Consider the following 15,105-nt stretch of genomic DNA (forward strand, 5'->3'; position numbering starts at 1 on the left):
CTGTAGTCAAAAAACTTGACTACCTCAGCTTCTGCTTCAGCTATACAGAAACATCTGTCATTGGAACATGATTTTATTCATTTATTTTAACCTACCCTGGGTTTCCTACTCTTGAATTAATTAACTTGTGCAGGCGAACACTGGCATAAAAACTGATTAGAGGACTGAGCCCACTCTTAATCTCTGTGGCACCTCAGGTGTGAATCCCAGCTCTTCTGATTATTTTACTTATGTTTTATTGCCCTTTAACTGCCTCATCACAAAGTGGTTACTCTGGATAGCAGAGACCATCACTGTGCCCTCATCAAGATACAGGAGCTTTAGCTGGGATGTGGGTCTGGCCCTGTGTTTTCCAAAAAGATGAATTTCTCTTCTTAAAATACAGAACGATATGCAGAGATAGAGCCTTTCTTCACACCCTGGGCTCTGGCCTTTCTGCAGTTGCTGCAGTCACTGGGCCAACTGGGACAAACTGGAAGGAGCCAAGACTGTACCTTCAGGAAACGGAGCTGGCTTATTTTTACAGTCATAGAATGGTTTAAGGGACCTACCCTAAAGATCATGTAGTTCCAGCTCCCCCCTGCTAAAGGCAGGGAGGCCACACTTTAGATCAGGTTGCTCAGGGTCCCATTCGACCTGACCTTGAACACTTTCAAATAGTATTTTTAAAATACTTCAGAACAGCCTGTGTGTTTGTCCAGGTACCCCTGCTGTCTCTTTAGACAAGTGTTTGGATTCAGCCAGCTGTTCCTTTTGGCCAAGACCCTCATTAGCTGCCAGACCGTTGTCACAAAAATCCTGAAACAACTTCTCCCCTTTTAATTGGATTATTTAAACAATGTGCTTTACCACTTTCTTCCTGGCATAGCCTTCAAATCCTGTTCCCCTGACTTTGCCCATTTACAGCACAAACCATTGGTGGCTGACAGTAGAGTTCCCCGCTGATGGACTTTCAGCCATTCCTCCTCCCTCCCCTTGTCCCTCGTCACATCTTTTCCCACCTCTGAGCTGTCACCACCTTTCCCTAAGCTGCACCAGGGAGAAGAGGAGAAAATTAATTGTGTCATTTTAACATAACATCTTTCTACAATCATAACCCTGGAAATTCACTCCTTGCAATTACAGTGAACTTGCACGGGTGCAACTTCATTTATTTAAATAGCCCGACATCTGAGTGACACATGCAAGTATGTGAGCAGAATCTTGGCCTACACCTTTGTCACTGTGAGTTATTTCAAATGTAAGAACATTATTTACTACTTCAGTTACATAAGGATAGATATAACTAGACATATATTGCTGCTGTCACTTCTCCCCAAAAATACAGAATTAATGAGCTCCGGCCAGACAGTCCTGACTTGTCTCAGGTTTGTTTGGTGGAGGTTTTGGGGTCAATATGTGCATCCCTTTTTTTTTCAGTAGTTAAGTTTTGAATTTGTTGTAAAACTTTGGCTACAAGTTACTTCTCAGATGATAACACTAATTTTTTTTTTGCTAGAAAGCTCCTCCTTTTCAAACCTGGCCTGTGGAACAGTGAAGCTGTTTTCTTGTGTTTTGCTGTGTTTGTAACTGGATCCATTCAGCCCTGAGACTACAGACTTCCTTTGTTCCTTTGTTGCATTCAAAATCTTACTAAAGGTAGAAGGAAACTCACATTATATCCAGAGCCTGTGATTTATTGCTAAGTGTAGATGAAAACTTCACAGTCAAAATGAAGAAATATTATTAGTCCTGATTTAAGAGAAAGGAAAGGAAAAAAGAAATAAGTAAGAAAATTAAAGGTTCAGACTTCACAGTATCTGCACCTTGATCTACTGTTATATCATGTCACATACCATGGTAGTTGGTTTCAGATCAGGGTGGCCAGGAGCATTGCAGCATTCTCAGTTTTTTACCAGGAGGAGTACAACTTTAATACTGATGGTTTCCTTCTCCTTACTCTAGGGTCCACTAGCATATATTTGTATTCTTCCTGACCCTTTCTATACCTTGTATATTCTTCAATGATCTAAAATACTACATTAAATCTCAATTTATATGGAGTGTGAGTTACCCCAGATACAAGCTCTTTGTTTTTTCTTACCCTTGTAGCTGGTTGTGCTCGACTACCTAAATTGACATTTCTGCAGCTGATGAACTGCAGGGATAGGGATGCAGGATCCTCCAGTGCCCAGCTGTTATGATGCCATGCCGTGTCTATCCCACACAGCATCCCGTTCCAGTTTCCAACACCTTGTTCTCATTCCATCCCTATACTCTACTCTTCATCGTGGCACTGCACCAATGTTTCATTCTACACAAAAAAGCTACTTCTTACTAGTGTTAATTTAAATTCAGTTATAAAAACCTATGTAAAAGTAAGACAAATTAGGTCATAAATTTCATTTTAAAACTGATCCAGCTGACAAACAAAGTGAAATAAAACTCCTGGCAGGACAAGAAAAGCCTAGACAATAAGTCTGACAAGTTCTACTACTGAGACCTTACAAGATTAGTACAAGGTACACCACTCTTGCACACATAGTTTTCTGCCAGAAAAAAACCCAAACAAATGAAATATTACATATCAGTTCTACACTTTACAGAGCAATGCATTATAACACAGCCCCCCAAAATACCTTTTGAGCAGTGACTGACTACATAAGCACCTTAACTCATCTCAAATAATGTATGTTATGAACAAACAGAAAAAACTAAATAGAATTGTTAACTTGATATTGTACCAAATATGTTGGTTGTGTCCTGGTTTTGTCAGATATATTTTAAAAGAACAAACTATCAAAGGTATTCCATCTAAATAAAATTTGAGCACTTCATTACTACTTGTTTGGAAAATTTTTTTTGAACAACAAAGCTGAACAGTCTGCATCAAACAATCATATACCACATAAGTGGGGCATATTTTGGTATGTTATATTATCTTAATATTTCTTGCTAGATATTTTCTGTTTTCAGTTCTCTGTGTTTCTTTTGGATAGGTAAATAAGTACTTAATTACTGAGCATTAGATATATATGATTATTATAGATTCACAGATGAATTTTAAGAAAATTATGGTTTATTAAGAGTTTTTTGGGTTTTTAACAGAATTATAGCCAGCACAGAAAATGGATGAGTTGTAGTACCTGTTGTTTCCATCAAAAATAAAAGAACAGAAAGGTTCTGTATGATCCTATTTAACATCATGTTTCAGTACTGGTCAAGAAATTTATACTGGATAGAATTGAAAAATGTGTCAAAATTAGCTGAGCCTAGATGGTCAGGTAAAGATCAGAGAAGAGACCTTTAAAATGAAGAGACATTTCAAAATGAAGATTGTAAGTGAAACTAATATCAGTTTTGGCATTTGAAAATTATTTTTTTCAGTAGATAACCTTATCTTATTGCAATTTGAGCCAAACGAAAACAGATTTTTTTTAAAATTTTTTTAAACTGCATGTTGGGGAAGTGGGAGGTTGTTATGTAAAGGATAAGCTTCCTTCATGTTGTTTTTTTTCAAATGGAATGAGTGTTTTCCCTTTATTGTTTTGGCAAATTTTATGGAAACAAATGTTATTAAAAGGATAATATTTTTAACTTAAAAATCTTCATTTTATTCTTTTGAAATCTAATCACATTATATATATTTTATAAGAATTCCAGAAATATTTCCATTTTTCTAAGAGAAATTAAAAAGAAGACATAGAAACTTCATTTACATTTTATGAAGCAGTGAATTAATTCTCAGCTAATTTACACAATTTTACTTGCTTTTTCTATGTGAATGAAAATAATTTGTACCAAATTATCTCAGAAATTAAAATGATTGTCTTAATTTTCAGTTCTTCAAGAACCCAGAAAAAAATATTCTACAGTTCTTTTAATTTAGACACTAGAGTATGGAAAACAATAAGTTAGGTGCATGTTTTATATAATTTTTTCTTACCATACTAAATTATAAAATGGTGGCGATAGAGTGTGGATGTTGATGTCATCTAGTTCTTTATGATATTTTCTTTGTGATCTCAGTAACTGTAAATTTCTGATTACTTTTGGAGCTTTAATCTCAAAAATTAGCATAACATCGATTTTTTTTTCTTCAGTTTGAGGAAGAAGCCTGTATAGTTTCTCAGCATTAAGGACAGTTTCTCACATAGTCTTAATCTAGCTGTTTAATATATGATCAAGCTCTCAATCTCAACCAAAAATACTTGAAATTTCCTGTTTTCCTAGTGTGCATTAGCTGATCTACTTCTGTTTAGTCTATGTATCTCTGAAAAGAAAAACCATATTTTTTCAAGAAAAAATCAAAGTCACACTTCTGCACCTAAATGCTCTGGCTTCTCCACCTCTGTTCATGAAGGTGGGTCAGTATATGAAAACATATGGAAATGGTCTGGTATCTTTCACAGCTCAGAGCTGCTTCATTCACATACTTAAAATGTACTTGCAATGTTTTGAGAAAACTCTCAGCAGTACTACACAAGGCTATGGTTGCTGCTCTTTCCATTGTGGGGTCTCTCCTCTTGCTACTATTTATTGTGTTTCTTTTCTACTTCTTTTCCAGCTGACACATTCTTTGTTTCAGTCTCTCTGAAGTTCCCTGGTTACCCTTTAATCCTTCTGTGATCATCTTCCTATTTAAATAGCCATCCTGGAGCAAACACCCTCCAGGCAGTTCTCTGTATTCAATCTACGTGCAGTGTCTGCACTCACTGCCTGATCTTCACACTACTGCTACACAGGCCACTCAAGAGTGGTGGCCATGCAGGCACCCACGGTATCTTTTTGTACTTCAAAAAATTGAGTTTACACTTAAATATCTCTCATAATCAACAATAACAAGAACAAAAAAGGTTGTCACTCCTATTGGAGTTTATACAAAAGTATGTGAAATGCTGTAAACAAAGAAGCAAGACCTTTGCGTCTCCAGCTTTCAAACAGTATTGATGATAGTCCTGCTTCTATAGCAAACGTCATTACTAAATTTAACTCTATAGATGTGTTTATAAAAGTGCTTGAACATCTATGTAGTCTACATTTGGCTCCTGATTTTTTATAACAAGTCTTTTTTTTTGTTTCAGGGGTGAAAGAATTTTATACAGTGTTATTAGTTGTTTGGTTGGGTTTTTTTGATTTTTTTTTGTCTAGAGGGTAAAAATTAAGTATATGAAATATTGAAAAAATGGAAACATATATTATGTTTCAAAGAAAACCCAAATAATTATAAGATATACTGTTTTGCATTTCAGTACTTATGTAGCATTACTTAGTATTTTCAGAACTGCCAGTGCTTTTGGGTTTTTTTCATTCGCACTTTTCCTGACTGCTGATTAGTTACCATACGCTCAGATAAAGCCAAAAACCTCTAGCAACTGAACAGGTGTTCTATGTAGTGTGTATTTCAAGGAATTTTTTTGCATATTAACAATTACTTGTTTTCAGAGTTTCTCCTTTTTAGCATCTTTTAAAATTTATTAGTAACACTAATTCTGGTACTCCACGTTTTGTTGCAGGTAGATATAAAGTTTTGCTGACTCTCTGAATGTCTGTTGTTTATATTTAACTAGATAAGACTGTGAATGGACTACTGAGAAGAGATACATGCAACGGGAAAAAGTGACAGGTACAAAGGTCTTCCATTTCTTCCACAAGCTGATTTCTTTTTTCTGTCTCAAAAGTTCTCATCCCTTTGGATTGGAGACAAAAATTTAGGAGAAGGTGCTACTGAGCTAGTTGCATAAACTAACTTCTGAAAGATTTCACTGATAGATACACCATTGTTGTCTGATATCTGAAGAGCCACAAAATGTTTTCTGGCTTCCAAGACCCAGTGCTCATCCAAGGAACAAAAGGTATTTTGCTTATCAATTGCAAATCCAAAAGTCACTTTCATTTTATTATCAAAAACTACATTATAAGGTTAACTATTATAAAACTATCTTTCAAATTTTTCTTGGTTTTTAACTTTTTTCCTTTATCCTTTTTATCACAAACAGTAATAGCATGCAAGAACTTCTGTAATTTACATCTCACAAGACAAATTGATTGTTACATCAAAAAATTTGCAGCAAATCATTTCTATATGACATCAAAGAAACTACTTTCAAATAACTTTATTTCTTTGTCTCAAATTTCTTTAGTCTGCTGTCAATACAAGAACCTTTCTTATGCAATTACCTCATGGAATTTTAAGTATTAAAGATATGAAGGACAGAATTCATATTACTGGTTTTGTTATTATTTTTATTACCTTGAAATATTTTCATTAAAACATTATCTTGTATAATTCATGCAATATATCTTCTTTAAAAACCAGCCTGAATGTGGAATAAGGCCCTGCACCTTATGTTTAAATTCCTGGGTTTGTTTTGTTTTTCCTGTAGTATCCAAAAAATGATGATTTTTTATAGGATTAGCTGTCCAGATCCATTCACAAGACTGTGAGAAGCTGGTCATGAAGATGTGCATGCAAAAATTCTGACAGCATGATTGAACACTATATTTAGATTCTCTGAGTCTTTCATTATTCTGACCATATTTTTTACTGGGGTAAATGATAAGTTAGAATTTCAAAATAGATTTTTTTTTTGTGTACTAGGAGAGAACTCAAAACTTCACTCCTTAATAGGAAAAAAATAACATGAATTTGAGGGATAATGAAAAAGAATTCTAAATACTTTTGGCATTCATTTTAATATGAAGTGTTTTCTCTCTGAAAAAACTGAATCAAACACCCTAAATTTTAAATTTCTTTTTTTTCAGTAATTCATTTTTAGTCAAGTCTAGTTTAGATTTAGAAGATTTATTAGCTTTACTCTGTTTAGAAATAATTAAATCATAGCCCTCTATTATTACCTCTGGGTTGAGAACATTCTCTTCTGTCTCCATTAGGCTTTTACCCAATTGCTCACTTCTTTCCTCACTAGCAGTAATTGTTTCATGCAGAGAGTCCAGCTGTTAGACCATAATATCATTGTCCCAATCTATCATATTCAATGAGTTCTAGAAAGATAAATCACTTCTGAATGCTACAATTAGGAGATGTCTAAAGATAACTTTGCATATAAACCAACACCAAGCCTCTTGTTTCAATTTGTGAAAACACTGTTTTTTTGTGGTGCTCATGGAAATTCTTTTGCATTTTATTTGCAGGAAAATGTTGTCTCTTTTAAAGGCAAATCTTTGGGGGGATTGCTGAGACCTGTCAGACACATTGCAACTTACTTTATGTTGTGGATTCAAAATCTGCAATGATGACAGATTTCATGGTTTTGTCCTCAAATTCGACATGATTTGAAAATTCTTGGATTTGGCCTGCTTTTATATTCAACAATAATATAACTTTTTTGAAGTTAATGTTTTTCTTTTTGCTTCCTAAAATAATGAGTTTGGTGCTAATATTGCAGCTGAAAACCAAAACTGTAGTGGATGGTCAAATTCTGATATTGGGGAAATGCGGCTTCTAAAAATATTGATTTAAGCGTAAAACACTTGATTTGATTGTAAAACCTTGTAAAAAGTTTTATATTCTTAAAATCTTATGTACATACAAGTTATAGTTGTTACCAGTATTATTAAACAAGTTTAAGCAGCAATAGTTTTTAATTGTGATGATATATTAGAATTTTATAAAAAATAACACATTTTAACTTTTACAGAACTAGGAGCTGACATGATGCTCACTTAATATTCTTTGCTCATGCTGTTGAAGACCCAAGGCAGCCTGTCATCGGAGGTGTATTAAGCAGCATGACAGAGACTATAGAGATATTTTGACACATGTCAAATCAGGGTAATAACTATATTACCCAGGCAGCATAAGGAGATTATTATGAAATTCCATGGTATCGCAAACCTGTCAGCATCTGGAATAGAACCTGAATTTTCACAGAAAAGTTGTTTTTCATTTTTGCAAGTACAAATACCTTGTAAGGAGGTAGTATGTGTAACTCAGTCTACATATATCTATACTTCAGGTACAGAATTTTAGAGCCTTGCACCGATTATGCTATTCTGTAGAAAATGTACAAATCCCGGTTGAATGATTTTCCTGAATTTATTGTGAGGGTTGAGTATACTGAACTCCTATGCCTTAAATGTTCTGATGAGACTACATATGCATAACGTTTATAGCCCAGTTTGAAAGTGGTGAAAAAAACCCAAAAAGTCAACACCGAAGAATGCTCACTTATTCAGATCATTAGTGCTGCGTTAGTGACAATTCAGACATGCTTACTTGTAACAGGATAAAATCACCATGCCAAACTGAACAGGGTCAAGACTCAGGTCCAAGAGCTACTGCTGAACCTTCAGAGCTGTTACACACTCAGAAAGATTTGGAGCTACACTTTGACCCAAGCCAGGAGCCGTCTCTTGACACAGTGGAGGACAAGATCAAACAAGGGACCACAACAACCAGTCTGCCTTTGGCAGAATTCAGCCACCCTATTGGGCAGGTGTGAGGACACAAGAAGAGCCATGGCATAGCTGGCTTCAGAGGCAGAAAAATCTTCCTGAAATTTACATTTACATTTGCTAATAGCCACTGTTTCTGTAGAACAATGCTGTCTTCTGCCATGAGTTGTGTGAGTGCAAGGGAAACAGCAAGAAAACATAGTCTCGTATAGCCTGCTTCTTGCTGTGCAGATGCCTTCCTGTGTTCACCCCATGCTGCAGCCTCCCTAATGTCTTAGAAAACCATAAAACTCTGAGTCACAAAGACAGGCATCAAAAGAGTATATGATGAGATAACACTAAATCATCCAGATTAGGGAGATGGGTCACTGCTATGAAAATGAAGGGAGAAGAAGGTAAGTACTAGTATAAAGGAGCTTCATTTGAACTACTTTTACTCTTTAGCTCAGATCAATGACAAAACTTTTGTTTCTACTCATTGTAAGGATGCATGAATGTTGTGATAAGGCTTTTCACAGAAAGGGACTGAGATCTCCTAAATATCCTCTAACAGGTAAAAATATGATTGTATGAACTTTAGTTACCACCCTGCCTATAAGATCCCTATAACACATATTTTTTAGAAAACTAAAGGGAGAAAACCAAGTGTTCAGTCCTTAACATATCTGTATAAGTCCATATCTTGGGAATTTGTATGGAAAATTGACATTTGTTGGATGAATACTATATCATTTTCCTATGCAGACACTAAATAATTAGAGAAAGAAAGGGCAAAGAGTTGACTGCATTCCTTTACCATGTGATACAGCAGAAAGACAGAGCTGAGCACATTACACTGAGGTGGCATCCACCACTACATCCTGCTTAGTTTCTAAAAAAACTTATAATTTCCATATATTACTTATGGAGTCCTTATAAATATTCTTTGGAGAAAAGGCCTCTTTTCCCGCATTATTACAATTTTATGCAGTGATAATTACTGAATTGACAGAATGGAGTAGAGATGGATTGCAGTGTGGGCAGGCTGGAGAGTGTCTCTAAGGTAATATCAAGTTTGAGGTATGAAGGACAGGTTCCTTGAGCCAGAATTAGTTGCACTTCTTATTTGTGGTATTTTGTCTTTTGATTGTCACAAGTAGATGACGAATTTTTTTTCAGGAATGAACAAACTCAGCAATTTCTCCCTTATGTTTTTCCTTGATAGTGTATAAAATACAAGATACCCAAAACTATTTCTTTTGTTCCAGTAGTTATTATGTTAGCATGTTTTAATTAATGTTAGCATAATTTTAATCTTCTGCCAAACTGCTGTTTCCTCCTTTGAAAACTCTACTTGTTTGAAGAACAGAAAATTATTTGCATTTAAGATTGTTGCCAGTAAGTCCATTCATTAATAAACTTTGAAAGCATTTAATTAGGGCCAGACAAACTTGCACTTAGTCTTGCAAGTAATCACAGTAGGTAACACACAACATAGGTTCAAATCTGCCCCCAAATAAATAATTCCATGTACCGAATAACAAAGATTTACTAGCAATTAAATCAAATGCAAATTATTGAAATAGTTACAAGAATAAGTGGTATTTTGCTTGAATGGGTAGGAAACTCTGGCCCCTTTAAGTGTCAGTGTAGCAGCAAAGAACTAAACAGGCAATATAAATTAGTGAACCATAGCCAGAATTATTAAGGCAAAATTGATTTTTAAAGCCACTGAAAATAAATCTTAATAGCTATGTATGCCACTGAATTTAGCAAATTTCTCCAATAGAATAAATTGATAGATCTAGTCCACTTCATTGCCAGATGTTACTGAAATTATTTCAGGATCTATAAGCAAGAGCAGTGCATGCATAATCACATGTTGTCAAAGACTTGGCAGCTACTCTCATCTTTGCTTCATTGCTTTGCATGGTTCCCATTTGTCATTTAGTGTCACAAACCTTCAAGCATGAGAGATTAGAGCACTCCAGCTAACATGCTGCTACAATGGTTTAAATAAGGAGCAGAAACTTACTTTCTAAATGTAGTCCTTAGAGAGAGACAAGGAAGATTACTCATGAATGCCTAACAGAGTTGATTAACAGGTATGTTTCCAAGGCTCATCTCCTTAAATTAGACCTAAAAAGTGCAGAAAGTATCACATCCTTATCAATTAAGCTAATCCATTTATTAAAATTCTATCTTGAAATGAATATAAACCCATTTAAGGATTATGATTGTACCCTTCTTTCATTCTACTTTCTCTTTAACTTATCATTAAAGTCTTTTATGTCTCTGATTAGTTTTGAACCCATTAATTACAGAGCACTGACTGAAAGAAACTGCCTCTGCAAATAAGTAGCTAAAAAGACATTTTTCTTTTAAGGCAAAATCTGAAATGAAAAAGATAAAAGAAATATTTGATTCAGTTGTTTTAATTTCTCTAAGGACACTGTTAAAACAAAAGAAAAAGATTTAAGTGTTCTTCTTTTAAGGGTAGGCTCTTGTATTTTAGAATGCAGCTTCTAAGATCATCTATAAGGATTTTTTTAAAGCAAACACATACCATAATTTACTGCAGGAGAATCCCTTATTTGTGATTTTAAAATTGACAAACTCTCTTGTATAGCCAAAATGAACAGAACTCACTCATGTTAGCCTACAAACATATTCATGCATACTAGAATTTGCTGTCCTGAGTTTGTATCTTGCTCTGCAGGGATGGCCGCAGATCACTGCGATACTATAGCGTTTCAACAGATGGTGAATGCTTTTATTTTTTTTTTTTCTACTTCCAATTGTGTTATTACTCCTACAAATTGTACACAAGGCTATGGTAAGTTTTTTGTGATTATGCCAGGCATCCTCATATCTTCTGTATAATTTTGTTTTTCTCTTGTCCTTCTCTCTTACCATTAGACTAAACTCATCAACAGTCATCATAAGTTTGTTCTTCTCCTCTGTTTTTTCCACGTGAAAGTACTTGGCAAAAATATGAATTGCTTACTTCTCATAATAAAAAGGAAGCTAGACTTAGATGCCTTTCACAGCACCTTTACCTAAAAACTATTCAAACTATTATCAAACTTGGTCATTCAGCCACGCTGAATTTACTGCCATTTCTCTTAACGCTCCGTATGCTTGGTAATTTGAAATATCGTACACAGTGACATTAATCTTTGTTCTAAATTCACTTGTATTAACCATAATTTTCAGAAGATGTTCTAATTTAATGTGTTGTACATAAATGTTATCATGTCCCTTTTATTTTTTTTTTTTTGCATAGCATCTATATTAAACCACTGCTTATGCTTTAGGTACAAAATAATATACTATAGAAACAAAAAAAATATTAAATAATGAGTCAAAAGACTGTGTTCCAAACTTCATTGGTGTTTATATCAGGCAGACATATAAACTGATGGATAACTCCATTAATCGTAAAAATAATTTTCCTGATTCCATAAGACCTTTAAAAGTCAGAGTGATGATCATTATTTCTTCTTTTGTTATTTCCTTATCTGAGCAGAGTTTTGTACTTAACTGAGCTCTACTGATTTCTGCAGAAATCAGATGCACTGCAGTTTTTCAGTGGCAAATTTTGAAAGGGAAACTACATTAGGAAAAGAGGAATAGATTTTATTTGAATTATGACATGCTGTGGATACACACACACACATATATATAGGTATGTATATATAAGTATATATATTATATATATAAGTATATATATTATATATATATAATATATATATAATATATATATTCAAAATAGGTACTATATATAAATAGAAAATGAGTAAAATATGCAAGCTGTACGTAGAGTTTTCATGTTAGAGGAACAGATGAGTATTTCAAGATCTGATTCACAAGTTAAAGAAATTTTGGCATAGTACATAACATTTTTTAAAACAAAAGGAATACTGTAGTTAATTTATCTTAAAGAAAAAGGATGTAATTCAATAATGCAATTACAACTTTGTACATAAAAGGAATAACATGGAATTAAAAAGGCAAATAATTAGTGGATCAAAACTCAGAGGGAAAGAACGGACTCACTTTGGGGAACTTTGGAGGCCACTAGCTCATCACAAAGACAGCAGCTCTCACGGTTTTTTTAAGAAGGTGCAGATGAAATGTTTGCTATGAAATAAAGTCAGGCAGAAGAAAAATAATAACCTCCAATGCAATACACAGGAAATGAAAATGTATTTCCTGCACTATACCACTATAAAAAAACTGGTGTATTTGGATAAAAGACTCTAGAATTTCTTGTGTTTATCACTCTTGGAAATTAAGATCTCAAACCTGCAGGCGTGCAGTCATAGCTACAGGGGAGTAACAGGTAGGAATTCACCAAGAATGCTAAATGCCATGTGAAAATAATCCAGTTTGCTCAGCCACTGTGAGGATCTTCAGCTTCTACCCATGCTATTTAAAGTGGCAGAGATTCCTTTTACTGCAGTATTCATCACATATATAGGTGACATCATGGAAGACATATCTTAAGAAATGTTTATCCACATTCTTTCACTTTCCTTACCAATTAGCTTTATGTTGCTTTCATGTACTTCTCCTGCAAAAGAGAGAGTTTCTGTCACCTCTCATCACCTCAAGAGCATTTTCAACAAGTCAGAGAAGGTGATCCTTCCCATCTGCTCAGCAGTGGTAAGAGACATGTAGAAAGCTGAGCCCAGCTCTGGGTTCCCTGGTCAATGAGACATGGGCACACTGGAGTGAGTCCAGCAAAGGACCTCAAAGGTGATGAAAGGACTTAAATATCTCTCATACGAAGAAAGGCTGAGAGAGCTGGGACCGTTAGGCCCAGAAAAGAGAAGGTTCAGGAGCAATCTTAGCAATATGTATGAATACCTGCTTAGGGGACATACAGAAGTTGGAGCCAGACTCCTCTCACTGATGTCTATTGAAGGACAAGAGGCAAAGGGTGCCAACTGAAACACAGACAATTCTGTTTAAACGGAAGAATGAAACTATTTACCGTAAAGGTGGTCAAAGACCAAAACAGGTTGCCCAGAGATGTTGTAGTGTCTCCATCCTAGGAGTTATCCAAAAATTGACTGAAGCCAGTCCTAGGCAACTCAGGTTTTGTGGTAAAAGCTCATCTGAATCCAAAAAGGCCTCAAAGCATGTGGGCAAATCCAAATAGTACCTTGCTTTGGCTGCTCCAAGGTCATCACAGGAGTGTGATCAGCCCATCCTGGGTCCAGCTCAACAAACTCAGAGAAGCAGAAGAGCACAAAGGCAGGCAGGAACCCAAACTAAGGACTTAGAAGAAGGGACACTCTGGCTGGGCCCTTCCCAGTGCTTTCCCAACAGAACCTCAGCCCAAGTGCCTGGTTATGAAACCCATAAAAAGGAGTCAACAGTGGAGCTGGACTTTTGAAGCAAGGAGGGTTGCTGCCTTGGGATATGGGGCGCGTTATGGGTGCAGGGGAAGAGCAGTTTGGATATTGTAGAAGATTTATTGTAGGATATTTAGGGGGAGGAGCAGAAGTGGAGAAAGGTATGGATGTAATTACCTTCACAGATTTCACAGAATATTCTAAATTGGAAGAGACCCATAAGGATCTTAGTCCAGCTCTTAAGTGAATGGCCTCTGCTGGGGTCAAACCCATAACCTTGGTGCTATTAGCACCATGCTCTAACCAGCTGAGCTAATTTGTAGCTCTTGTAGCAAACATGGGTAGAGCCCTCCCCAAATCTTCGTTTGCAAAGCCTAGCCATGAAAGAATAATTTGTAGAGGAACAAGGGGAAAATCTCTTTCCTCTATGTGTATGTGCAGAGAGGAGCTTCTGTGGTGCTAGAAGCTCAAGTTAGATGTTAGGCTGGAACAGCCATGAGTCTGTGACACCAGCAACTGGAGAGACTGGACTGAGTGAAACCGTGCAACAGCCTCTGTAGTGGGATCAGGGGTCAGAAGCCTTGATGTCCATTGTGTCAGTGACTGAAGTGAGTGTGGGTGTATGAGTGAGTATGTGATCATTAACAAAGATGAAGCTGCACTTGTTGGCAAGTAGGTGTAGTAACTTAGGAGCCAGGTGTGTCTCTAAAGGTGAGACAATGGGACAGTTGGCTAGTGGGTAGCAAAGGTGTCTCTTCCAGCTTCCAGAGAGTGGTGCAACTCCGTGTGTCTCTGTGCGGAAGTGTCCCAAGGAGTAATGGTACATGAAGAAACAAAGGATTCAGGGACAGCTACTGGAAAGGCTGTCTGAGCCCAGCTGCTGGAAGGATCTACCAAGAACATATGCATATATGTATTTTGCACTAATAAGTATTCATCCTACTCAGCTAGAGAAGGAATGGGATGTTGGTGCCCTGTATGTCTATGTGAGTGTGAACTGTGTCTATGTTATCTGTCTAGTCATCCATCTATATATCCATATATTTGGTGGATATGTGTGTTTGTGTGTGCCTACTGGGGATATGTGTTCAGCCTTGCTACCGGTTGGACCTGCAGACGTGGAGCTGAAGCATACTTGCTTCTTTGGCTGCAGGAAATGAAAAACAATGTTCAACTTTTTGTTGCAGTTTTGCCTCTTCAAGGACTCGAGAGGCATTTGGATTTGCTGGCCCTGAAGGAAGATACCTCCTGGCAGCTTTTCCTGTCTTCTGTGGAGTTCCTGTAAGTCCTGTGGAGCAAAAGGCTTACACAGAAAGTGTGATATCCTGTGGCTTGTTAGGCAGCTGGCAGTCATCCATAGCAGTGC

General features: G+C 36.1%; 1 long non-coding RNA gene across 1 annotated transcript; it reads right to left on the bottom strand.

The window, feature by feature from the left end:
• Positions 1-1,471: 1,471 nt before the first annotated feature.
• Positions 1,472-14,056, bottom strand: LOC113970892. Its single transcript, XR_003535369.1, has 3 exons — positions 13,917-14,056; positions 12,436-12,555; positions 1,472-1,731 (listed from the first exon to the last, which is right to left on the bottom strand). It is a non-coding gene; the product is annotated as an uncharacterized LOC113970892 (long non-coding RNA).
• Between the last annotated feature and the right edge of the window lie 1,049 nt (positions 14,057-15,105).

Source organism: Neopelma chrysocephalum, unplaced genomic scaffold (assembly GCF_003984885.1).
Source record: "Neopelma chrysocephalum unplaced genomic scaffold, ASM398488v2 Primary Assembly neopelma1_80b, whole genome shotgun sequence".
Lineage (NCBI taxonomy): Eukaryota > Metazoa > Chordata > Aves > Passeriformes > Pipridae > Neopelma > Neopelma chrysocephalum.